A 25541-nucleotide genomic window follows, 5' to 3' on the forward strand; every position below is an offset into this window, starting at 1 on the left:
AGTTCTGCTGCTTCTCTGGAGCACAGGGTTTCTTTCCCCATCCCCCAAAAGACAGCCCCACAGGCGGGCGGGTGAGAGTCCCCCCAGGAGGAGGGGTAGGCAGGAGCAGCCAGACACACCTGCCTCATTCCTTTCCTCTTGATCACCTAGGAGAGAGCTGTGGGGGCTGGGTTTTCCACCCCCTTCCTCCCTCCCATCCCAGGGAGGAGGAGAGAAGAGGTGGGGGAAATGGAGGCCTGGAGTTGAGGGGGTGCTGCCATGCCCAGCAGTGTCCACTGCAACATTAGCCTTGGCCTAACCCTCCTCTGCCTTCGAGGCTTAAGGAGGACGACCGAGCTGGGGGAGGGGAGACTGAAGATGAGAGGTAGAGGATCAGGACTGGGATAAGAAGGTGGGAGCAGCCATGCTGCAGAGCATGTGTTGAATGCAGAGAGAGGGGTGGGTGGTTGGGTGGGGCAGGGGGCTGGACCCAGAGTTGTAGGGAGGAGACATGTTTTAATGACATAAGTCAAGGTGATCTGATATGTGTTAGCCTAACTTGTGAAGCCCAGAAGCTGACGAGTTCTGGGACCAAAGGTGACGCCCACGGTTGAAAGGGGGTGTATGGGACTTGATAAGGGACCTAAATTAGGAAAATGTGGAGGTGATGGAGGGTGGGAAAATGGGGCCCAAATGGCACTGAGCTTATGCATGCTGGATGAAGGGTGTGGCAGGGATCAATAAACTGACAGGAAATAGGGGAAATGGGCTGGAATAAAGTGGGAGGGTGCAGTTTAGACGGGAGGAAGAACTTGCCAACAGCCTGGGAAGGATCAGAGGTGAGACTTGGAAATGAGAACAGAAGGTGGGTAGAGATCATTCAGAGAAGGAGAGGACCTCCCCTGCCACCAACAACTGTCACCTGATGGATGCTAGGTTACCTCCTTGCAGGAGGGAAAAGTAGGAGGAGGAAGGGAACTAACAGAATGAGGGTGGTGGACAGATTAGAAGGCAGTGGTGGGGTTAAGGGTCAGGGAGAGGCAGCCAGGCTGGGGTGAGATCAGAACGCAGGCATCCCGCTTTGCAGTCACTCAGGGTCCAGGGTAGAGGCACTCAAAGGTAGACTTGGAGTTGTAGGAGTGCCCCGGCGGGTGAGAAACAAGGTCAGGGTCATCCCGGAGCTCCCCCTACTTCCCCCAAATTAATGTGCCCCCAGCTAGCCCCCGGCAGGGGGCCTTCCACGTTGGAGTGTGGCCAGGCTCTAGTCACAGCCCCCTTCTCTCCTCCTCCCCCCACTTCTCATGTGGTTGCCGGCAGCTGCCTGCGGTCGCCCCAGCCCCTGCGCTCAAGGCACAGGGACTTTCCAACAGGGGAAAAAATGACTTAATGAGAGTGAGAGCTGGGGGCGGGAGGGACAGGTCCCTGTAATCACCGCTCGGCTGTGGGGCCTGCGCTCCTCCGGGCCCTTCCCCGGCTTCCTGCTGCCAGCGCCTCCCTCGGGCTCCGGTTGGGGAGGAGGACAAGCTGGCGACTGGGGTATCCCTTTTCAGGTGCCAGGCTTTCAGGGGCCCCAGATGCTTTTGCCCCCTAGGCTCGCGGTGTATGGAAGATGGGACACCCCATGATTCCTCTCTAGACCTTGTCCTTGAAGTTAGGGTTGGCGCATAGGAGGTCTCTCCCTGGAGCGGCTAACCCCTGCTGGTGGGTTGGGGGGTATAGGATGGTGAGGAAGCCCTTTGCCACTTCGCGGCTGCGCACTTTGGAATGCCCCCGGTTACTGTGGTAACCAGGGCAGCCGAGGTGTGTCCTCGGGGCTGGGAGGCGCCCCCCCCCCTTTTTTCGCCGCCCGCGGGGCCAGGCCGGGCCGCTGCGGTGCGCGGGGGTGGGGGTGTGCCGTTACCATGGCAAGGGTGCGCAAGGAGGGCACATTCTTCCCCAGGGTGGGAGCGCCCTGGGGATACAAGAAGGGGGGTAACCGAGGCAGCAGAAAGGGGAGGAGGGGTCAGAATGAGGGAGGAGTCTCGGACTAGACTAACCAGGGCTTCTGGGGTTTGGGTGGGGAGTTTGGAATCTGCCCCCACCACCCCCGCAGCTCTCCCGAGGCATCCCGCTCCTCCTCCTTTCACCCTCGCTGGGGTTCAACCTCCCCCCAACCCACGAAACCCCAGTTTCCGGGGAAGGGATCCCCGGCTACCTACCCAAAGGCCTTTGGCTTCCTCCAAAGCCGGGCCTGAAGAGCTAAGGGGCCCGCTCCCTTCCCCCCAGTGGAGTTGCAGCCCAGACTGCTGGCCAAAGCCCTGCAATTAAGCCCCTCGCCCGCCCCTGCGCCGCCCGCCCGTCCTCCGCCAGGCCGGGTCTGCGCCGCCAATTACAGCAGCACGCAGCAGCTGATTACCCCTGCCGGAGCCTGGGGAGCGGCCAGGGGTGGGGACAGCGGGCAGGTCAAGGGGGCAGGGTCCCTGGGGTTGTCCCTGGCCCCGGGGTCCTTCACTGGAGCTTCTGACTCTAGTGCAGCTTCTCCGCCCCAGACAATATGGGGAGAAGGGGTCTGCTCAGTACTCCATCCTGCTGTGCCTCAGTTTCTCACTCCTCCACTGCACACCGCACCCAGAGCAGAAAGAGCTCAGAGACGGTCTGTGTGTATGTGTGGATGTTAGAACATCTGGAGTCAAGGGCTGGATTCTCCACAAGTTCAAGGCCTTAAAGTCCAGCTCTCTTTCCCGCTGCAGACTGCCGCGTGGGTCTCTCCTGGCCCTGCGCCCCGCACTGTGGACCCCTCTCGGTCATGCTGAGGCAGCCTAGGGCCGCGGGCAGCCCAGACTGCACTTTGGTGGGTATCAGAAAACGTCCCGCCTGGGTGGGAGGCGCCCCTCTTCTGCCCTACAGGGGAAGGCAATCCGGGAGTCTGCAGAGCAGCGACAGTGGAGTGCTCTGCCACCACCCTTGCCCCCTGCAGTCCTTTCTTCGCCCATCCCTCCTCCGCCTGCGGGTCTGCAGGGGCTCGGGTAGGGCTTCGCGCCTCCCGCGGTCCAGCTGTCTACATCTGGCCAGCAGCTGGGAGCCGCCCACCGCGAACTACTGAGGACACAGCGCCCTCTGTTGGTAAGAGGCGGCGGCGCATCAGCTTTCGGGCCTTGGGGCGCGTAGCCCGTTAATTCGGTGGGTCTCGGGTTCAACTCATCCGCTGCCCTTTGACTTGGGAACCACCCGCCCTCTGCCTCGCACGGCGCCCAAATCCGACTTCACGGGCCCATTGCTTTCCGCCGGCCGCGGCCTTGCTGGCCCTCTTTCCTCCGTCCCTGTGTGCTTAAAACCCAGCTCAGCGACCTAGCTAGCTGTCCACCAACCTCCCATTTTTCCAGTTGTCTCAGCTTCGTCCCGCAGGTTCTGCGGCACTATCTCTCCGCGCCCAACGTAAAAGTCCTTAAATAGGAACATGATTACATAAGTCACCGCCCATTTGCTCAATGGAATTCCTCGCCGCGTCCTTAAAAATGAGGCGTTTGAAGTATATTTAGTTCCTGAGACCGTGTTTGCTCTAAATGGATAGGGGGTGGAGGAGAAGATGCAAGACACAAAATAGCACAAGGCAGGGTCCCTCTTTAATGGCAAAAAATTATACATGCGATTTGCATTTTAGAAGTCTAAAATAGACATCAAAATGCTAACAAATTATTTTTGGATGGTGGGTGTATAGGTGGCTTAAAATTTGTTCTCTGTTTGTCTGCATTTTCCATTTGTCTATAAGGAACGTGTGTTACTTGGGCACATTAATAATTCTATATACAGATTATTTTCTCCCAAAATGTGAGCATCAAATTATATCATTAGATTACACTAAATTTTATTTAACTCAATTTATGTAATTTTGTTTGGGACAGGGTCTCGCCCTGCCGCCTAGGCTGGAGTGCAGTGGTGCAATCAAGGCTTGCTGCAGCCTCGACATCCAGAGCTCAAGCGATTCTCCCACCTCAGCCTCCCGAGTAGTTGGGACTACAGGACTACAGACGCATGCCACCACGACCGTCTTTTTTTTTTTTTTAGAGGCGGAGTCTCGCTTTGTATTTTAAGCTGGTCTCTGAACTCCTGGGCTCAAGTTATCCTCCCGCCTCCAATTCCCAAAGTGCTGGGGTTACAGAGACTGAGCCACTGCCCCTGGCCAGAACACACTAAATTTTTTAAAAGATCCCGTTTAAAACTAGGAATTGGGGGACCTAGCCTCCTGACAAGAGCTAATATAATTATGTCATTGTGATTTTCTTTTTAAAACTGTAATGGTTTGTAGTGAGAACAGGTTTCCAATCTCTGAATCCCAGGGCCCAGGGAAGTCAAGAAGTTGTTAATTGCTTCCATGCAGAAGCCAAATCCATATGCACATTCAGTATTGTCTGTGAATGAATAATGGGTTTATTTTCCATTGCATTGCACATGTATGAAGATGCTGCCGTGATTAATAATGCAGAAAATTTGTAAATAGTTTAATACCTTTTTAAAAATTCTCTTGTCTTTTTGCAATATTACACATTATTAGCTGCCCTCTCCTTACACATATGGAACCCTTTGGTGTCAGTGGTTGATATTGCACTGCCTCAACCTCCTCTCATTCTCCACTGCCTCAGGGATTTCATTCACTCCTTCCTTGTCTTTTTCTTTTGAAATAATTTCAATGGTATAGAAAAGTTACAATGATATACAAAGAATTTCCCCCTTTCCTGAACCACTTATGAGTAAGTTGCCTCCATGATGCCTCATTACTCCCTAATATTTTATTTTATTTTATTTTATTATTTTTATTTTATTTTATTTTATTTGAGACGGAGTCTCTCTCTGTCTCCCAGGCTAGAGTGCAGTGGTGCGATCTTGGCTCACTGCAAGCTCCACCTCCCGGGTTCACGCCATTCTCCTGCCTCAACCTCCTGAGTAGCTGGGACTACAGGCACCCGCCACCACACCCGGCTAATTTTTTTTTAATGTTTTTAGTAGAGACGGGGTTTCACCGTGTTAGCCAGGATGGTCTCGATCTCCTGACCTCGTGATCCACCCACTTCGGCCTCCCAAAGTGCTGGGATTACAAGCGTGAGCCACCGAGCCCGGCCACTCCCTAATATTTTAATATATATTTCCTACAAATGAGGACATCCTCCTTCATAATCTAACACAAGGCTCACAATCAGGAAATGAACATTGATACATTAGTTCAATATAACCCCCAGACCTTACTGGACTTTCATCAATTGGGCCAATGCTGTCCTTTATAACCAAAGGATCCAGTCTAGGATTATTCATTGCATTTAGTTGCCACGTCTTTCCAGTCTCCTTCTGTCTGAGATGATTCCTAAGCCTTTCCTTTGCTTTCATGACCAGGACAATTTAGAAGCATAGTACAGTGCTATTGTAGAATGGCCCTTAATTTTGGCTTATTTGTTGTTTCCTCATGATTAGATGTAGGTTATGCAACTTTGACAGCAATATTACAGATGTTGAGTGTTTTCCTCATTACCTCAGTATTTATTTTGATGCTCAATTTCCCAGATTTTGTCCAGTTGCCAAGCTGGTTTCTATTGCCATAATTCTTTGAGCACTTGCTTACTTTCTGTCACAGCGAGATGTTCCAGGCTTATCTTGTAATTTCTCTGCCACAGCTCTGGAATCAGCCATTGCTCCAAGGGATGCTTCTTTCTTTTAATAGAGAATGATGTGTAGAAGCCAAGATCTGGGTGCTAGATGTGCTCATTGTTCCTGGAGTGTCATTGTTTCTGGAGTGTCATTGTTCCTGGAGTGTCATTGTTTCCAGACCTCTCAGTGGACAGTCCTAGGAAATATATGTATTATTATACACACATTTATGTCTACTATGTATCTATGTATCTATCATCTATCTATCTATCTATCTATCTATCTATCTATCTATCTATCATCTATCTATCTATTGATCTTTCCATGTAAAAAACAATGAGTTCACCTTTGATTCCAATCAAACACCACAGGGCTTATTTTTGTTTTCTCCTTTTCGATTTTTGTAACTTCTCTCTTTCTTCTTATTGGATTAATCCTTTGTAAGTAACTGGTTCATCGTCACTGCTGCTGCTCCCTCCACTCCTCTTGCAGACACTGTCTTCTTCCATCTTGGGCTCTCATAACCTATGCCAGCCCAATGTCCCCTCTGCCCCTGCATGGGTGCCTTGTCTTGCTTGGCTCTATGTTATGGCTTTTGAGTGAAATTATTCAAAAAGAAAGACCAGCAGGCAGGCAGGAAGGCTGGAAACAGTTTCACTATTCTTGGAGCTTTATTTATTTATTTATTTATTTATTTATTTTAAGACAGGGTCTCACTTTTTGCCCAGCCTGGAGTGCATTTATTGCAAACACAGCTCACTGCACCCTTGACTTCCTGGGTTCAAGAAATTCTCCTGCCTTAGTCCCCCAAGTAGCTGAGACTACAGGTGTGCACCATCACCCCTGGCTAATTTTTGTATTTTTTATAGAGATGGCTGTTTCACTATGTTTCCCAGGCTGGTCTTGAACTCCTGAGCTCTAGTGATCCACCCACCTCAGCCTTCCAATGTGCTGGGATTACAGGCATGAGCCACCGCGCCTGGCCATTCTTGGAGCTTTAGATGTACTTCTTAATCTTCTCTATTCAGTAAATGGCAAATGCTTTTCCAGCTATCCCCGTTAAAAAAATCCTAGAGTCATCAAACCCATTGGCAGATCGTGTTAGTTCCCCATCAGTTTCTATTTAAAGTCTGATCACATGTCACTTCCTCCATCATTCCTTCCTGGTCCATGCTATCATCATCTCTTGGCTTAATTGACTACAAATGTCTCCTAGTTGCTCCCCTTGATTCTGCCATTACACAACCCCAGTCTATTCTATACCCAGCAGCCCAAGTGATCCTTCTAAAGTGTCAGTCATGTGATGTGCCTCCTCTGCTCAAAAGTCTCTAAAGTCTTCCTATCTTACACAGGACAGGAGCCAAAGTACTAAGTACAAATTAGCTGGGCGTGGTGATGTGCACCTCCCGAGTCCCAGCTACTCGGGAGGCTGAGGCAGGAGAATCTCTTGAACCCGGGAGGGGGAGGTTGCAGTGAGCTGAGACTTACAGGTCACCATGACTTACAAGGCCTGATAGGATTGGCTCCCTGCTACCTCTTTCACCTCATTTTCTCCTCCAACTCTCTCTCATCCACTTTACTTTAGCCACACTGGCCTCCTGCAAATTCCTTGAGCAATCCAAACACTGTCTTGCCTCAGGGCCTTTGCACCTCCTCCCTCTGCCTGAAATCGGTTTCCTCCAGATAACCACATGAATGTTGTCTTCCTTCATTCAGGACCTCACTGAAATATCTCCTTATGAGAGGGGCCTTGTATGGTGCCTCATGCCTGGAATCCCAGTGCTTTGAAAGACTGAGGTGGGAGGATCACTTGATCCCAGGAGTTCAAGTCTACATTGAGCTATGATCAAGCCATTGTACTCCAGCCTGATTGACAGGGCAAGACCCTGTCTCAAAAAAGAAAAAAAAAAACCCACACAAAATAAACATAGAAAAGAGGAGCCTTGGCAGAACATCCTGTATAACATAGCAAACTTCCTCTTACCTTTACCTTGCTTTATTTTTCTTTATAGTATAGATCACATATTTGACCATATTTGTGTATTTCTTTATGCTCTGCCTCCACACTCTATAATGGAAACTCTATGAGAACTGAGACTCTGTTGTTTTTTGCTGTATTTCTAATGCCAAGAATGGTATTAAATACATAGTAGGAACTCAATAAATATAAGTGAATGAATGAATAAATAAATAAATGTCTACAGAAATCACTACTAACTTCTGTCTTCAGGCCCAAACTTCCTTCCTATGATCTTTCTTTTTTTTTCTTTTGAGACAAGTCTCGCTCTGTCACCCAAGCTGGAATGCAGTGGTGTGATTTCAGCTTACTGCAACCTCTGCCTCCTGGGTTCAAGCAATTCTCCTGCCTTAGCCTCCTGAGTAGCTGGTATTACAGGCGTGCACCACCATGCCGGGCTAATTTTTGTATTTTAGTAGAGACAGGGTTTCGCCATGTTGGCCAGGCTGGTCTTGAATTCCTGACCTCAGGTGATCCACCCATCTTGGCCTCCCAAAGTGCTGGGATTATAGGCGTGAGCCACCACACCTGGTCTCCTGTGATCTTTCTTGAAGTTCCAGCTGCCAGCTAGACATGTTTTGCTGTATGTCTGTGATACCACCCACTCAAGCTTTATTTTATTTTATTTTATTTTATTTTATTTTATTTTATTTTATTTTTGAGACAGAGTCCTGCTCTGTCGCCCAGGCTGGAGTGCAATGGCGCCATCTCAGCTCACAGCAACCTCCGACTCCTCTGCCTCCCAGGTTCAAGCAATTCTCCTGCATCAGCCTCCTGAGTGGCTGGGATTACAGGTGCCTGCCACCACACCCAGCTCATTTTTTGTATTTTTAGTAGAGATGGGGTTTCACTATGTTGTCCAGGCTGGTCTTGAACTTCTGACCCCAAGTGATCCACCTACCTCAGCCTCCCAAAGTGCTGGGATTACAGGCGTGAGCCACCATGCCCGGCTCAAGCTTTATTAATGCAGATTCATTATCTTATGTATGTATTTGCTAAGGGCTGAGACTTTGTTTTGTTTACTGTTCTTTTCTCAATGCCTAGCACAGTGCTTGGCATAGACCAGGCATTTAATATTTGTTGAATAAGTGAATGAATGACTTTCCCCTCCAAACAAGTTCTCCTTAACTTGCTTGTTTCTCTTTGTCACATCATCATTTTCTTAGTCACTGAACCTCAAAACTGGTGTAAACTTGGACTCTCACCTTCTCTTCTCTTTTCTATATTCAATGAGTGGCCAAGATCTGCTTATTCTTCCACTTCATTCACACGGTCAATATCCTAGTTCACCACACTCCTCAAACATCACAACGGCCTTCCAAGTAGCCTCTGTCATTCCTCTTTCTTCCTCTTCAATCCATCCCTATCCTATTGTTCTGTTTTTCTCTCCCACGAAGTGCTCTGATCATGTCATTTCCTCTGACTAAAGCTCTCAATGGATCTTTGTACCAATTTGGGTTCTTAATTGCAAACAACAGAAACAGACTCTGGTTCACTTAGTAGAAGAGGAATTTACTGGGATGACATCAGGGAACTCAAAGAATTGACAGGAAGCCTCAAGAATCAGGCTCAGGAAGCAAGCAGGAGCCAAGAGAAGCTAGGCAGCTAGAACTTTAGCTAAATCCTGTCCCAAGTGCAGCCTGATTAAGGGGCTTGGGGGCTGCTTCCCACATGGCTACCACCACCCTGAGCACTTGCTGCTGCCACCTCTGGGATGAATTATAAACAGTCCTCTTCCTCCTTGGGTCACTGTTGAAGATTTAGAGTCCTGACTGGGAGCATTGATTTGGCTGTGATCTTCCTGCTAGGGGCCAGGTGAGCAAGTATCTGACTTCTCACTAAGACTCACATTAGGGAGGCTCCACGAACATATGAAGGGGGCTCAGATGCTGGGCAGCTAAAGACTCCAGTGTGTATCCATATGCAGGTTCCTGAGCATTGAAGCCCTCCACCATCTGCCACAAACGATCATCTCCAGTTTTTTCTCACTTGCACACCATGTTCCACTGAAGCATGACTGTGTGCAGTTCCCTGAGCAGTCCCTTCCTGCCTCAGCTCCTGTAATAGCTGGGCCCCAAAGATGGTCCGCCTTGAATCATGCTTCACACCTGTGTATTGTCCCTTCCCCTTGAAAGGGCCAGTCCATGCTTCCTTTTCACTGAGTGTGCTGTGGAGGTGAAGCTGCATGACTGCTGAAGAGAGGGAATAGGAAGCTTTGCAGTTTTTGCCTCAGTCGCTCGGAATGTTCACTCTGGGGCAAGCCAGTCACCGTGTATGAGGTCTGTCTACCCTGAGACTACCATGCTATGAGGAACCCGAAACAAGCCACATGGGAAGGCTGTATAGAGAGAGTAATGCCTGGGCAGGCCCCTTCAGTTCCAGCCAATTCAGATGAGGTGCCAGACATGTGACTTTAAAAAGTCATCTTGGGGCTGGCTCAGTGGTTCACACCTGTAATCTCAGCACTTTGGGAGGCCGAGGCAGGCGGATAACTTGAGGCCAGGAGTTCAAGACCATCCTGGCCAACATGGCGAAACCCCGTCTCTACTAAAAATACAAAAAAATTAGCCAGACATAGTGGCACATGCCTATAGTCCCAGCTTCTCGGGAGGCTGAGGCATGAGAATCACTTGAACCTGGGAGGTGGAGGTTGCAGTGAGTGAGATTGTGCCACTACAGTCCAGCCTGGGTGACGAAGTGAGGCTGTGTCTTCAAAAATAAATAAATAAATAAATAAATTTTTAAAAAGTCATCTTGGATATCCAGCCAAGTTGAGCCTTCAGATGACTCCAGCCTTAGCCACCATCTAACTGAACTGCTTGAGAGACCCCACGTGAGAATTGCCCAGCTGACTGTAGTCAACCCACAGGACTGTGGGATGTAAATGGTTATTTTTAAGCCACTGAATTTTGGAGCGGTTTGTTACTCAGTAATAGAAAATGGAAACAGCCCCTCTGTGGTCCATGTTTCCCTCTCTCTGGAATGTACCCCAACTGTCCTGCCTTAGCTCCATGTCCACTCATATCTGCTCTTGTCAAAATCCTTCCAGTGAGCATGGCACAGTGCAGAGGAAAGAGCCAGGCTTTGGGGTCAGCCTGTGCGGCGGGAGGGATTGAATCCTAGTTTAGTCTCTCACTATCCCTGTGACCTAAGGCAAAGTCATTAAGTTCTCTGGACCTCAGTTTCTGTATCTGCTATATTGAAATAAAAACACTCATCTGCTGAAGTTGTTTTGAGGACTAGATGTAATATATGTAAAGTACCTAGACGTCTCACCCATTTTAGTCTCACTGAATGGTGGCCTTTAGCAGACACTTAGCCTTCTAGCCTTGCATCAGATGGCACTTCTGAGGTCTAATTCTCATCACTTATAAATTATATGGTTTTGGAAAATTCCTTAAATTTCTCTGAGCCTTACTCTCCTCATATGTAACATACCTAGACCCTTAAGCCATGTCCCTTAACCGGCATGGCATCAGAAATCCTTGGAAGAGGAAGTAAACCATGGCCACAGTTGGGGTTCCCCAGTGTCTGGTGGGCTGGGGGTCTGTAGTGGATGGCAGACTGCAGGGGAGGAACAACAGAGGCCGGAGAGCTCATCACCCTGAGTGAGAAAAAGGTTTCACTGGACAGGGAAGGGGTCCGCCGAACAGGGCAGAGGGAGGAGTGCTATTTGGAATGTTGTGAGGCTGGGCATGACCACTGGGGCTCGGTGCACCTCTACCCTCACTCCCTCAGGCCTCAGGGCCTTCCTGGTGGAAAGGGAAACATTTGGGGTATAGGGCAAGAACGGGCTCACTAGGGCACAGACATCTCTGCTGTGGGAACTCCTTATGAAAGAGCTGAGAATGAGAAACAGAACATGCTTCCCCACCTCAAGGAGAGAGAGATGTCAGAGAACCATGGACCAGGGGGCAGGCAGAGAGGCAGCAAGTGACGGTGAGATGAGTGGAATTGGCAGCAGCCCCGACCATGTGGGCAGCAACCCCACCCGGCTTCTTCTCAGACTCTCACTGAAGGTGAGGGCACGTGGAGATGTGGGAAGTTCCAGATGAGAGCACACTGTATGATCCCAGTGGCAGCTGCAAAAACAGGCAAAGTTAACTTATGCAGTTGGAAGGCAGTATAGTGGCCTGTAATCCCAACCCAGGAGGTCGAAGCTACAGTGAGCTATGATCATGCCACTGCACTTAAGCTTGGGTGACAAAGTGAGACCCCATCTCCAAAAAATAAAATAAATAAAATAAAATAAATAAAATGAAATAAAAAGGCATGATAGTGGTTATCCCTGTAGGAGATGCAGTGAATAGAGGGAAACAGGAGAAGGGTTTGGGGAGCTGGTAATGATTTGTTTCTTCCTCAGGGACCTGATTACACTACTTTGTTCATTGTGTTAAAAGTTAAGTGCACGTAGGATTTGTGTATTTTTCTGTACTTTACTTCAATAACAAGTTAAGTCTGGGTGTGGTGGCTGTAATCCCAGCACTTTGGGAGGCCAAGGCGGGTGGATCACGAGGTCAGGAGATCGAGACCATCCTGGCTAACACGGTGCAACCCCATCTCCACTAAAAATACAAAAAATTAGCCGGGCGTGGTGGCGGGCGCCTGTAGTTCCAGCTACTCGGGAGGCTGAGACAGGAGAATGGTGTGAACCCAGAAGGCGGAGCTTGCAGTGAGCCGAGATTGTGCCACTGCACTCCAGCCTGGGTGACAGAGCAAGACTCTGCCTAAAAAAAAAACCAAACAAACCCAAGTTAAAACACGTGCACATGCACACACACACAGCCGTTTTGGGAAGAAGAGAAACAATCATTTCCCAGTTCAAGCCCTTTGAAGTGGCACCACATAGTGAAGTGGGTAAGAGATTAGGGGGCTGGCTAGGTGCGGTGGCTAATGCCTGTAATCCCAACACTTTTTGGGAGGCCGAGGTGGGCGGATCACCTGAGGTCAGGAGTTCGAGACCAGCCTGGCCAACATGGTGAAACCCCATTTCTAGTAAAAAAAATACAAAAAATGTAGCTGGGTATGGTGGTATGTGCCTGTAATCCCATCTACCCAGGAGGCTGGGGCAGGAGAATCGCCTGAACCCGGCAGGCAGAGGTTGCAGTAAGCCGAGATCACGCCACTGCACTCCAGCCTGGGCAATAAGAGTGAAAACTTTGTCTCAAAAATAAATAAATAAGATTAGGGGGCTGGAGGCAAGGACCACATGGTGTCTGGCCAGACTTTACATTTCTTCCTCCATTCATTCACCATTCACTCTGGTTTATTAAGCACCTCCTGCACTTTGAACACTGTACAACACGTGAGAGGATAAAAGATTATTAATAGTAGCAGTTTCCATTTATTGAGAGCTTACTATGGAGTAGGCACTGAACACTCACGATAATTCTATGAAGTATTATTATTAACCCCATCTATCAGTTGAAGAAAAATGAGACCCAGAAAGGTTAAGCAAGTCATTTAAAGTCACAGAACAAAGAAGGTTCCTGGATTTTCATATGCACCTGTATCTGTGTGGACCCAAAGCCCCGGCACTTCACAATGAACTCCAGCGTCCTCTAGAAATCTAGGAACCGAAGGACCTCTTGACAAACTGCTCTACGACAGTAAAGAGGCCTTAGAGCTGCAGCCAGACTGATTTCGAGTTTCGGCCGCATCCTTTTCTGTGACCCTCAGCAGGTTCCTTCACTCTTTTGAGCCTCAGTTTCCCCAATTGTATAACGAGGGTAAAAAACCACGCCTTTCTCTCAGGGTTATTGTGGGTATTCATTGAGAAGACGTGTGTGGAGCCCGGTGTCCGGCACCCAGTGAGAGCCTGGAACAGTCATTAGGATGTCTGAGTCCTTATCACTCGTGCGCAGCACAACACGACCGTGGGCACAGGGTTGAAGGCGGTTCCCTACGCCTAGCCTCTCGATAGGAACCTTCAGGGACGGGTGGACTTAAAGGAGCCGGTGGCCTTAAGAGTCCAGTCGATGCTGCCACATAATGGGCCCGGGGGAAAGCCCCGATCCCAAGCGCCAACAGAGCAGCCGACCTCAGCCAACCTCAACCAACACGTAGGCGAGGCTGCCCAGGGTGAGCGCCAGCGGCGAGAAGACGCGCTATCGCGAGATCGGTGGGACCCACGCGTTTACAGGCCGGAAGTGAGGGGCGGGCCTAAGGGGGCGCGCTCCTTTTGAAACCTGAGACGGAGACCTGCGGAGGGCGAGGGCTGGTTGGAGGTCGCTGTCCTTTCTGGGAACCAAGCAGGGGTCGCAGGAGGGCGGGGATGGGTCAGCGGGGACCTCTGAGTGGGGTTCGGCTGAGAGAGGCCACAGTTTCATCTTTGGGAAGCTACCCTGGGCCGGCCACGCGCCGTGAGCCGGACTGGCGACGCTCCCCTGCCTCCACCGTGCTCCTTCACCCGAGAAATTCAGCTCAGCCCCAGCCTCTCGGCAACCTCCCTTTGGCTCCGCCTTTTAAAGGACCTTTACGGTAAATAACCCCGACGCTTAGGAGAGCTTCCTCTTCTGGGCCCTCAAACTTACCCAGGCCTCTTCTATGGACATGCAAGAGGTCTTAGCGACGTGTTCACACGATCACAGTTTAAAAAATATATATAAGTAGCAAAACTAAGATATTTTAAACCAAATCTGTTAACAGATTTAAAGATTTTAACTCTTAACAGGTTTAAAGAGACCACTGTCTTTTTCCACTGTGACTTTGCCTATCTGGAGGCATTGGAGTGGCTGTGAGCATTTTTAGGCATTTTGGAGTAGGGAATACACTGAGTTTGAGTTTATATGGCTCGTGTGTATACTTACGTTTTTGCTAGCCTTCCAGGAATACCCCTAGTCCCCACTGTGCTGAATTACAAGCACAGTGACCTGAGTGTGTCAGAAGTCTTTTGGTCATAGATGTCCAGCATCAAAAAAATGGGGAGATATATTTGTCACAGTACAAGGTAATGTGAAGTTTCTTGATCGCTTATGGCTCATAACAAAAGGCTTGGTAGTTTCCCAAGTTTGACAGTCATCCTAAAATAAGGAGTTGGACAACTGGATCTTTTCTAAGCTAGCAGCCATAACAAATTTTGATCCACCATTAGAGAGAGGAATGACTCAATTATCTTCCTTTTCTCTCCATAGAATGACAAAAATGTTGTTAAAGAGGCCATGAAAGAATACACAGCCAAAAAATGTAGTGAGAAAGTGCTTAGCGATATGCCAGGCAGTTAATTTAACAAATAGTGTTTTTTCAATTTTTTATGTGTGATGTTTTTGGTATGAGCTTTTTCAATTTTGTAGAGTGATGTAATTTCTTTTCTCATTTTAAATATTTATATTTGTACCTACTTTTGTATTTTAAATTTTCTATTCTTTTTCTTAACGAATACCATGAGATTATATAAGCTCAGGCCCCCAGATCTACATCTGCCCTTGCATGGTTGTTATTCCCTCCTAACCACTCTGCTCAGGGCAGGGCATGTGTTTATTCTCCTAATTTTTGAGATGAGGAGATGGAAGCCCAGAGAGGTCAAGTCTCTTGCCCAAGGCTTTGCTACTGAGACCAGCAGAACTAGAACTAGAACCCAGCTCTTTTGGTTCAGTTCAGACGTCTGGTCACACCAGAGAAATGTCCTAATCTAAAACATTTCGCCATCTTCAGGGAGTGGAGTTGAAGTGTGTCTACTTGGCCTGCCTTTGGGTTCTGGATTGTACCTAGCGCAATGAAGCTAAAAGGGAACGAATTGTGTTTCTAAAGTGCCTCCCAAATCTCAGATGATGGCAGCCCGCTCTGTGTTCTCCCACCCACCTCTCCCCCAGCAATGAAAGAAGGCTAGCATCTGGTAGGAGACAACCGCTGATGAACTTCAGCCATGAGACCTCTCTCTGTATCAGGGTGGGAAGTATGGAATCCTTGAACAGAAACAGAATCCGCTGGTGAACCGGCTGTGCGTGAATATGCATGGGAACATGTCTTTGTTATTTCTCAAGCCAAGTGTATTTTTGGTCTGTTTCCCTGGAGACTTATAGGGAATAGGGAGAGGCCTTACCAAGTGTAGTATAATTTTGCCAGCTCTACTTCCTTTCCAATTCCCCAAATTAGTCACCCCATCTCTCCACTTGGACTGATTTTTCCAAGGTCACTAACAACTTCTTTTTGTTAAATCGAACATTTCAGTCTTTATCTTTAATCAGCTCTCCCCTGCTGCGGGTGTTCTGCACCCAGGCTGGAGTGCAGTGGCACAATCTCAGTTCACTGCAACCTCTGCCTCCCAGGCTCAAGCGATCCTTCCGCCTCAGCCTTCCTAGTAGCTGGAACCGCAGGCTCGTGCCACCATGTCCGGCTAATTTTTTGTATTTTTTGTAGAGACAGGGGTTTCGCTATGTTGCCCTGGCTGGTCTTGAACTCCTGAGCTCAAGTGATCCTCCCACCTCAGCCTCCCAAAGTACTGGTATTACAAGTAAGCCACTGCACCTGGCCTACCAGTGGTCTTTTCAAATGTAAATCTGATCCACCTCCACTTAAAAATTCATCATTGCTGCTCATTGCTTTTAGGATAAAGACTCAGTTGAACCCAGTCATCTCCAGTGTAGTCCCAGTCACTCATATTGATCTTTCATTTCTCCCATGGGCCATCCACCTCCCTGACACAAGGCTTTTGCACATGGTCCTTTTATTTATACCTGCTATTTCCAGACATTGTTTTGGTGCTGGGGATATGACAGTGAACAAAGCAGGCAAACATTCCTGCCATTCTAGAGCTCACTTTCTCGTGGTTGCTTTTTGGTTGGAATGTTCTTGACCTTTTTGTTTTGTTTTGTTTTTGTGTTTTTGTGTTTGTTTTTTCATAGGGAGTTTAGGATTTATTTATTTATTTTAGAATAACAGCTTTATTGAGATATAATGCACACACATTAAAACTCATAAAATTCACCCATTTAAAATGTGCAGTTCAATTTAGGATATTCAGAGTTGTAGGCCAGGCGTGGTGGCTCACACCTGTAATCCTGGCACTTTGGGAGGCCGAGGTGGGTAGATCACTTGAGGTCAGGAGTTCGAAACCAGCCTAGCCAACATGGTGAAACCCCGTCTCTACTAAAAATACAAAAAAATTAGCCAGGTATGGTGGCGGGTGCCTGTAACCCAGCTACTTGGGAGGTTAAGGCAGGAGAATTGCTTGAACCCTGGAGGCGAAGGTTGCAGTGAGCCGAGATCGCGCCACTGTACTCTAGCCTGGATGACAGAGTGAGACTTGGTCTCAAAAAAAAAAAAAAAAAAAGAATATTCAGAGTTGTGAATATTGATTCTACCATCACCACAATCAATTTTGAAATTGTTTTATCACCCCAGAAAGAAACCTTAAACCCATTAGTAGTCACTGCCCCCAACTCCTCAGCCTAGACAGCCAGTCTACTTTCTATCTCTATGGATTTGCCAGTTTTGTACATTTCATATAAATAGAATCATGTGGTCTTTCGTGACTGGCTTCTTTCACTTGGCATAATGTTTTCAAGCTTCGTCCACGCTGCCATGCCGTAGCATGTATCAGTACTTCAATTTTATTGCCAGGTAATATTCCGTTGTGATAGATCACATTTTGTTTATCTGTTCATTCGTGGAAGGACATTTGGGTTATTTCCACTCTTTGGCTATTATGAATAATGCTGCTATGAACATTCATGTACAATTTTTTGTATGAACATACGTCTTCATTTTCTCGGGTATAAACATAGGAGTGGAATTGCTGGATCCTATGGTAGCTTTATGTTCAACTTTTTGAGAAACTGCCAGATTTTTACAAAGTGGCCGTACCATTTTACCTTCCTACCAATAGTATATGAGAATTCCAGTTTCTCTACATCCTTGCTATTATAGGTTGAATTGTGGCTCCCCAAAATTCATGTGTCGAAGTCTTAATCCCCAGTACCTCATAATGTGAAATTATTTGGAGTCATTTGGAGTCATTATATTAATAGAGTCATTATAGATGCAATTAGTGAGGCTGAGTTGAGGTCTTATTGGAGTAGGTTGGGCCCCTTATCCAATATTACTGGTGTCTTTTATAAAAATGGGAAATGTGGACACAGACACGCACACAGGGAGAATGGCACGTGAAGACTGGAATTATACTGCCATAGCCAAGGACCTACCAGAAGCTAGGAGAGAAACCTGGAACAAATCCTTCTTTGGGGCCTTCAGAGGGAGCGTGGCCCTCTGATAACTTGGTCTTGGACTTCTTGCCTCCAGAACATGAGACAACAAATTTCTGTTGTTTAAGTCACTCAGTTTGTGGTACTTTGTTATGGCAGCTTTAGCAAACTGATACACTCTCTGACACTTGTTATTTTCCATTTTTGTAGTTATAACCATCCCACTGGGTGTGAAGTGGTATCTCATTTGATTTTGATTGGCACTTCCCTATGCAAATGATGTTAAGCATGCTTTCATGTGCTTATTAACCATTTATGTATCTTCTGATAAATGTCTATTCAAATCCTTTGCTTATTTAAAAAAATTGGGTTGTCTTTTTACTATTGAATTTTAGGAGTTCTTGATGTAGTCTAGATAGAAGTCCCTTATTAGATATATGTTTTGCAAACATTTTCTCCTATGCTCAGGTATCTTTTCACTTTCTTTTTTTGTTTTAGAGACAGGGTCTTCCTCTGTCACCCAGGGTGGAGTGCAGTGGTACTATCATGGCTCACTGAGCTCACTGAGGTTGCAAACTCCTGGGCTCAGGAATCCTCCTGCCTCAGCCTCCTGAGTAGCTAGGACTACAGGGGTGTGCCACCAGGCCTGGCTAATTTTTTTTTTTTAAGAGATGGAGTCTCACTATGTTGCCCAGCCTGGTCTTGAACTCCTGGCTTCAAGCAATCTTCCCACCTCAGCCTCCCAAATTATTGGGATTATAGGCTTGAACCAATGAGCCCAGCCCTGTTTTCACTTTCTTGATGGTGTCCTTTGAAGCATAAAAGTTTTTAATTTTGATGAAGTCCAATTTATCTATTTTATAACTTTATTGCTTGTTTTGCTGTTGTATCTAGTCCCCTTCTGTCTTGCTCTAGCTCAAATGCCACTTCCTCGGGGAAGATTTCATTTCTTTAATATATGCAAACTCTCTTTGCAATTATAAATTTTTTTGAGTGAGATTTGTTTAGTTGTCCTCTCCTCTGGACTGTAAATTCCAAGAGAGTAGGGTCCGAGTCAGGTGTCTGTCTTCCCATTCTGTCCCTATCTCCCAGCACAGTGATGGCTTGGTAGCAGAGCAGGTGCTCAGAATTGCTGAATGAATAAATGAATAAATGCTGAGTTGACTCTGTGGACCATTTCCTCCATGAAATGCTTTTTTTTTTTTTTTTTTTTTTTTTGAGACAGAGTCTTGCTCTGCTGCCCAGGCTGGAGTGCAGTGACATGATCTTGGCTCACTGCAACCTCTGCCTCCTGTGTTCAAGTGATTCTCCTGCCCTAGCCTCCCGAGTAGCTGTGATTACAGGCACCCAACACCACGCCTGGCTAATTTTTCATATTTTTAGTAGAGATGGGGTTTCACCATGTTGGCCAGGATGGTCTTGAACTCCTGACCTCAGGTGATCTGCCCACCTTGGCCTCCCAAAGTGCTGGGATTACAGGTGTGAGCCACCGTGCCTGGCCAAAATGCTCTTTATTTGGCCTTGAGAATACCCACGTCCTGCTTTTCCTCCTACTTCTTCAGCTGCTCCTCAGTCTGTCTGCTGGTTCCCTTTCATTTATTTATCCAGCAGGTTGAGACAGAGGTTAAGTAGGATTGGGATTGGGCACAGGCCCTCCTCTCCTTTTACCCTTCACACTCTTTGCTTCCACTACCAGAGCTTTAATGACCATTTTTAGACTAATGACTCTCAAATTTGTTTCCTACCTAGATGGCTTTCCTAAGCTGCATATCCAACTACCTACTGGATGCCTCTAGTAGAATGTCATATAGATTCCTAAAATGCAACGTGGTCACAGCCTTTATCTTTCCTTACCCCCAATCCCAATCCTGCTTAACCTTCTATCTCAACCTGTTGCCCTAAACCCAAAATCCAGGCATTGTCTGTCTTAGATCAGTTTCCCCAGAAATAGACCCTGAGATGAAGATTAGTATGCAAGTGATTTGTCAAGGGAGTACTCCCAGGGGAGAAGCAGGACAAAACATGGAGGTAAAAGTCAACCAAGAGTGCAGTTTTAGGCCAAGCTCCGCAGAGGTACTTGGCCTAATGCCGCATGGGAACACTTGGAACCTGCCCTGACTCCATTCCAATTGTCTGGAAGAGTTTGTGTAGAATTGGTATTATTTCTTTGTTAAATGTTTAGTAGAATTCACTAGGGAAGCCAACTGGACCTGAAGTGTCCTTCGTGAGAAGATTTTTAGCTACACATTCAATCCCTTTGATAGCTATCCAGTTACTTTGATTCTCTGTTTCTTGAGATTTTTGGTAAATGAACCCAAAGAATGTGTGGCAATGCCTAGATTTCGGGTTTGGGGCAACAGGCTGAAATAGAAGGTTAAGCAGGATTGGAATTGTGGGTAAGGAAAGATAAAGGCTGTGGCCACGTTGCATTTTAGGAATCTATACGACATTCTACTAGAAACACACAAAGAATGTGTTCATTTTATCTAAATTGTCAAATTTATTGCCACAAAGTTATTCACAAAATTCCTTTTTAAACTTTTAAATATCTTTAAAGTCTGTTGTGATGTCATTTGTTTTATTTCTGACATTGGTAATTTGTGTCTTCCCTCTTTTTTTCCTGATCATTCTGGCTAGAAGTTTATCAATTTCATTGATATTTCTCAAAGAAACAAGATTTAGTTTCATTGGTTTTCTCTATTGCTTTTTAAATTATTCTGTTGAATTTAGCCAGGCATGATGCCTCACGCCTGTAATCTCAACACTTTGGGAGTCTGAAGCAGGTGGATCACTTGAGGTCAGGAGTTCAAGACCAGACTGGCCAACATGGTGAAACCCTGTCTCTACTAAAATACAAAAATTAGCCAGGCATGGTGGCACATTCCTGTAATCTCAGCTACTTGAGAGGCTGAGGCACAAGAATTGCTTGAATCCAGGAGGCGGAGGTTGCAGTGAGCCAAGATTATGCCACTGCACTCCAGCCTGGGCAACAGAGTGAGCAAGATCCATCTCTAAATAAATAAAAATAAATTATTCTATTTAATTTAGAATTACTTTATTTTTTTTAATATGGGACACTTCACAAATTTGCATGTCATCCTTGTGCAGGGACCGTGCTAATCTCTGTATCATTCCAGTTTTAGTATATGTGCTGCTGAAATGAGCATGATTGAATCCATGGTGTCTGTTTTGAATTTTTTAAACTTCCCATTTAAAAAATGTATTGATTTCTGCTTTGATATTTATTATTTCCTTTTTATCTACTTACTTTCAGTTTTACTTACTCTTCTTTTTCCAGTTTCTTAAGTTGGAAACTGAGATCATGGATTTTGGACCTTTGTTTTTTGAAATGGAGTCTTACTCTGTCGCCCAGGCTGGAGTGCAGTGGCACGATCTCACCCACTGCAACCTCCACCTCCCAGGTTTCAAGCAATTCTGCCTCAGCCTCTCGAGTAGCTGGGACTACAGGTGCCCGCCACCATGCCTGGCTAATTTTTGTATTTTAGTAGAGACAGGGTTCCGCCATGTTGGCCAGAATGGTCTCGAACTCCTGATATCAGGTGATCCACTCAACTCGGCCTCCCAAAGTGCTGGGATTACAGGCGTGAGCCACCATGCCTGGTCTCCTTTCTTCTTTTCTAATACAGGTTCTTAGTGCTATGCATTTCTAAGTACTGCTTTTAGTAGCACCCCACAAACTTCACTGTTCTGGATTTTTATTTTTATTCAGTTCAAAATACTTTCTAACTTTTTTATATCTTACTTGATCCATAAGTTATTTAGGAGTATGTTATTTAATTTCCAAATATTTGGGAAGTTTCCAGAGAGCTTTCTGTTAACGATTTCTAATTTAATTTCATTGAGTTTAGAGAATATACATTGTGTGTCTTGAATAATTGTAACAATAATTTTAATTGTTTTATGCCCCCAAAATGGCCTATCTTGGTAATTGTTCCGTGTGCACTTGAAAAGAATGTGTATGCTGCTGTTGTGAATGGAGTGTCCCATAAATGTCAATGAGGTCAAGTTGGTTGACAGTGTTGTTCATATTTTCTATAGTCTCATGAGTTTCTGTCTATGTGTTCTGTCAATTATTGGGAGAGATATTGAAACCTCTGAATATAATTGTAGATTTGTCTATTTCTCCATACAGTTCTCTCAGTTTTTCAAAACCAGTCTTGAAACTGGTTTTAGGTGCATAAACATTTAGGACTATTATGTTCTCTTGGTGAGTTGACCCTTGTATCATTGTAAGATGACCTTCTTTATTTTCTCTGCAATCTATTTTATCTGATATTAATATAGTCACTGTGAATTTCTTTTAGTATTGGCATCATATGTCTTTTAACCTATTTGTTTCTTTATATTTAAAGTGTGTTTCTTTTAGGCAGCATGTAGTTGGGTCTTTTTAAAAAAAAATCCAAACTGACAATCTGTGCCATTTAATTAATGAAATTACATTTAATGTGATTTTAAAGATATGATTAGGTGTGTCAGCACCTTGCTATTTGTTTTCTATTTGTCCTATCTATTCTTTGTTTCCTTTTCCACCTGCTTTTGGGTTGACTATTTTTGTATTTTTAAAAAATTCTGCTTTATTTTCTTAATTGGCTTTTTGCTATAACTCTTTTTTTTTTTTTTGACAGGGTCTTGCTCTCTTGCCCAGACTGGAGCGCAGCAGCGTGATCACATTTCACTGCAGCCTCCAACTCCTGGTCTCAAGCAATCCTCCCACCTCAGTTTCCCCAGTAGCTGGGATTACAAGTATGCTCCACCATACCTTGCTAATTTTTAAATTACTTTAGAGACAGGATCTAGCTCTGTTGCCCAGGCTGGTCTTGAACTCTTGGCCACCAGTGATCCTCCTGCCTTGGCTTCCCAAAGTGCTGGGATTATAGGAGTGAGCTACCACACCTGGCCTGTAACTCTTAATTTCATTATTTTAGTGGTTGCTGTATGGTTTATAGCATACATCTTAAATTTATCATAGTCTATGTATTCAAGTTCACTAATCATTTTTTCTTTAAAATCTAATCTGCTAATCCCTTTCAGTGTATAATTCATCTCACACATTGTAGCTTTCATCTCTGGATGATCAATTTAGGTTTTTAATTTTATACACCTTCTAAGTGTCTACTTAACTTTTGAACATACAAAATATAGTTGTAACAATTGTTTTACTGTCCTTGTCTGATAATCCTAACACCTATGTCAGTTCTAGGTTGGCTTCCATTGATTTATTTTTCTCCTCCTTATAGGTGATATTTTTCTGCTTCTTTGTAAGCCAGGTAATCTTTGATCAGGTGCCAAACATTGTAAATTTTACTTTGTTGGGTGCTAGATTATTTTGTATTCCTTTAATTATGTTTGAACTTTGTTCTGGGACGCAGTTACTTGGAAATGGTTTGATCCTTTTGAGTTTTGTTTTAAGCTGGGCTATAAAGGAAATCTCAGCAAATTTTACAGGATTGAAATCTCTGACAAATTGAACTAGAAATCAATAACAAAAAACAACTAGAAGATTACAAAATATTTGGAAGTTAAGCAACACACTTGCTAAAAATGTTCTCATGGGCCAAAGAAGAAATCACAGTGGAAATAAGACAATGTTTAAAACTAAATGATAACAGAGAAATGGCATATCAAAATTGTGAGTTCATTGAAAATGCTTACAAGGAAAAGAAAAAAAACCTGTGGAGGTATTTTGATCGTTGTTCAATGTATATTGGAAAAGATGGCATTCTGCAGCTATTGGGTATGATAATTATATGTCATCTAGATCAGTTTTGTTAATCATGTTATTCAAAATTTCCTATATCCTAATGTTGATTTCTTGTCTACTTATTCTACCAGTTATTGAGAGCTATATGTTAAAAAATCTCCAACTATTATTATGGGTTTCTCTTTTTCCTTTTAGACCTGTCAGTTATTACTTTTATGTTTTGAGGCTGTTTTTAATTGCATATATAGTTAGGATTTTATATTTTCCTATTAAAATTTCCCTTTCGTTATTATGAAATGTCTCTCATCATCTCTAGCAATACTTTTTTCCTTATGTTTATGATACCAGTACAGATACACCAGCTTCCTTTTGGTGTTTTCATGACTTATTATTTTTTTCTTTTTTTAAAAAAATCCCTTTCCTTCCTTTCTTTCTTTCTTTCTTTCTTTCTTTCTTTCTTTCTTTCTTTCTTTCTTTCTTTCTTTTTTCTTTATTTCTTTCCTTTCTTTCCTTCTTTCTCTTTCTCTCTCTCTTCCCTTTCCCCTTCCCCTTCCCCTTCCCCTTCCCTTCCCCTCCCCTTCCCCTCCCCTCCCCTCCCCTTCCTTCTTTTCTTTCTTTCCAGAGTCTCGCTCTGTTGCCCAGGCTGGAGTGCAGTGGCACAATCTCAGCTCACTGCAACCTCCACCTCCCGGGTTCAAGTGTTTCTCATGCCTCAGCCTCCCAAGTAGCTAGGATAACAGGCGTGTGCCACCACACCTGGCTAATTTTCGTATACTTAGTAGAGATGGGGTTTCACCATGTTGGCCAGGCTGGTCTTGAACTCTTAACCTCAGGTGATCCACCCACCTCAGCCTCCCAAAGTGCTAGGATTACAGGCATGAGCCACCACACCTGGCCAAAAATCCCTTTATTTCCAACCTTTATGCATCCTTATGTTTAAGGTGTGTCTTCTATAACAGCATATAGTTGGTTTTTTTTTTTCTTGTCCAGTCTGAAAATCTTTGCCTTTAATTGATTTATATTATGGTAATTACTGATACTGTAGGGTTTAAGGTATACCATTTTGCCATTTTTTTCCATTTTTCACATCTGTTTTTTGTTTCTTTTTACCTCTTTCTTGCCTTCTTTTGGATCAATCAATATTTTCCTAATTATTTCATTTTCATCCTCTATAAATTAGTAGTCACGTGTTTGCTATTATTGTTATTTTATTACCCACATATTATAGCATGCATCCTTGGCTTAATTAGGTCACCCTTGAATTAGTACTTTCACCCTTTTCTAAATAACTCTAGGGACCTTAAGACACTTTAATTCATTTTAGCATTCTCCTGGCTTTCATGTTATTGTTGTCATGTATTTTTTTTTTTTTGAGACAGAGTCTTGCTATGTTGCCCAGGCTGGCCTTCAACTCCTAGGGACAAGGGATCTGCCCTCCTCAGCCTCCCGAGTAGCTGAGATTACAGGAATGTGCCACCACACCTGGCTACAGCAAGGCTTTTGACAAAAATGGTTGAAAGAATTCAAAACTGAGGATCCTAGTGCTGAGGGTGGGATATTTTGTGTTATTGGTCAGTAAGAATGTCTCTTACTTGAGATATGAATCCTGAAGGTGGTAAGAGTTGATTTATTTAGACAGAGTTAATTTTAATTGGTGAAAACTGAAGAACTGACTTGTATTTTGGTCTGATGTATGATTGTTTCAACTTTGCTGCAGTAGCACCTACAAGAGGACCAACATGCTCCAGGAAATTCTGTCCTTTAAAACCATGAGATGAATAATCTTGATCTGGAAGATACTCATAGAAAGAAGCTTAGAATGTTTGATTTTTGAGCATGAATTAACTGTACAGTCATCAGTTAAATAAGCTGATCCACTGAGTAATTGTTGAGATGATCCTTCTGGATGCTGAATAATGCTGGCCCAGAATGGGGATTTGACATTGATATATTCTTTCCTATTAACAAATCCAGTTTTCTTTCTTCCTCCCATCCTCCCTCCTTCTTTCTTTCTTCCTTTCTTTTCCTTTCATTTGCCTTCCTTTCCTTCCTTCCCTTCCCTTTC

The 25541-nt window shown here is 45.1% G+C and overlaps 2 long non-coding RNA genes and 1 other non-coding gene across 4 annotated transcripts in view; 2 read left to right on the forward strand and 1 right to left on the reverse strand.

Annotated features, from left to right (window-relative positions):
- Positions 1 to 1405: 1405 nt before the first annotated feature.
- On the forward strand, positions 1406 to 4475 carry LOC134808012 (uncharacterized). Its single transcript, XR_010149883.1, has 3 exons — positions 1406 to 1529; positions 2709 to 3081; positions 3861 to 4475. It is a non-coding gene; the product is annotated as an uncharacterized LOC134808012 (long non-coding RNA).
- A 9185-nt stretch (positions 4476 to 13660) lies between these two features.
- LOC107973934 (uncharacterized) overlaps positions 13661 to 25541 on the forward strand; it is a 28966-nt gene continuing 17085 nt past the window's right edge. The window contains exon 1 of one of the 2 annotated variants that reach the window (XR_010149886.1): positions 13661 to 14092. This is a non-coding gene — a long non-coding RNA (uncharacterized LOC107973934). The remainder of the gene's footprint in view (positions 14093 to 25541) is intronic. The other variant, XR_001716470.3, reaches the window with a different exon arrangement.
- Positions 20818 to 20921, reverse strand: LOC112208433 (U6 spliceosomal RNA). Its single transcript, XR_002942918.1, has one exon. It is a non-coding gene; the product is annotated as a U6 spliceosomal RNA (small nuclear RNA).

The sequence above is a fragment of the Pan troglodytes genome, chromosome 13, assembly GCF_028858775.2.
Source record: "Pan troglodytes isolate AG18354 chromosome 13, NHGRI_mPanTro3-v2.0_pri, whole genome shotgun sequence".
Classification (NCBI taxonomy): domain Eukaryota; kingdom Metazoa; phylum Chordata; class Mammalia; order Primates; family Hominidae; genus Pan; species Pan troglodytes.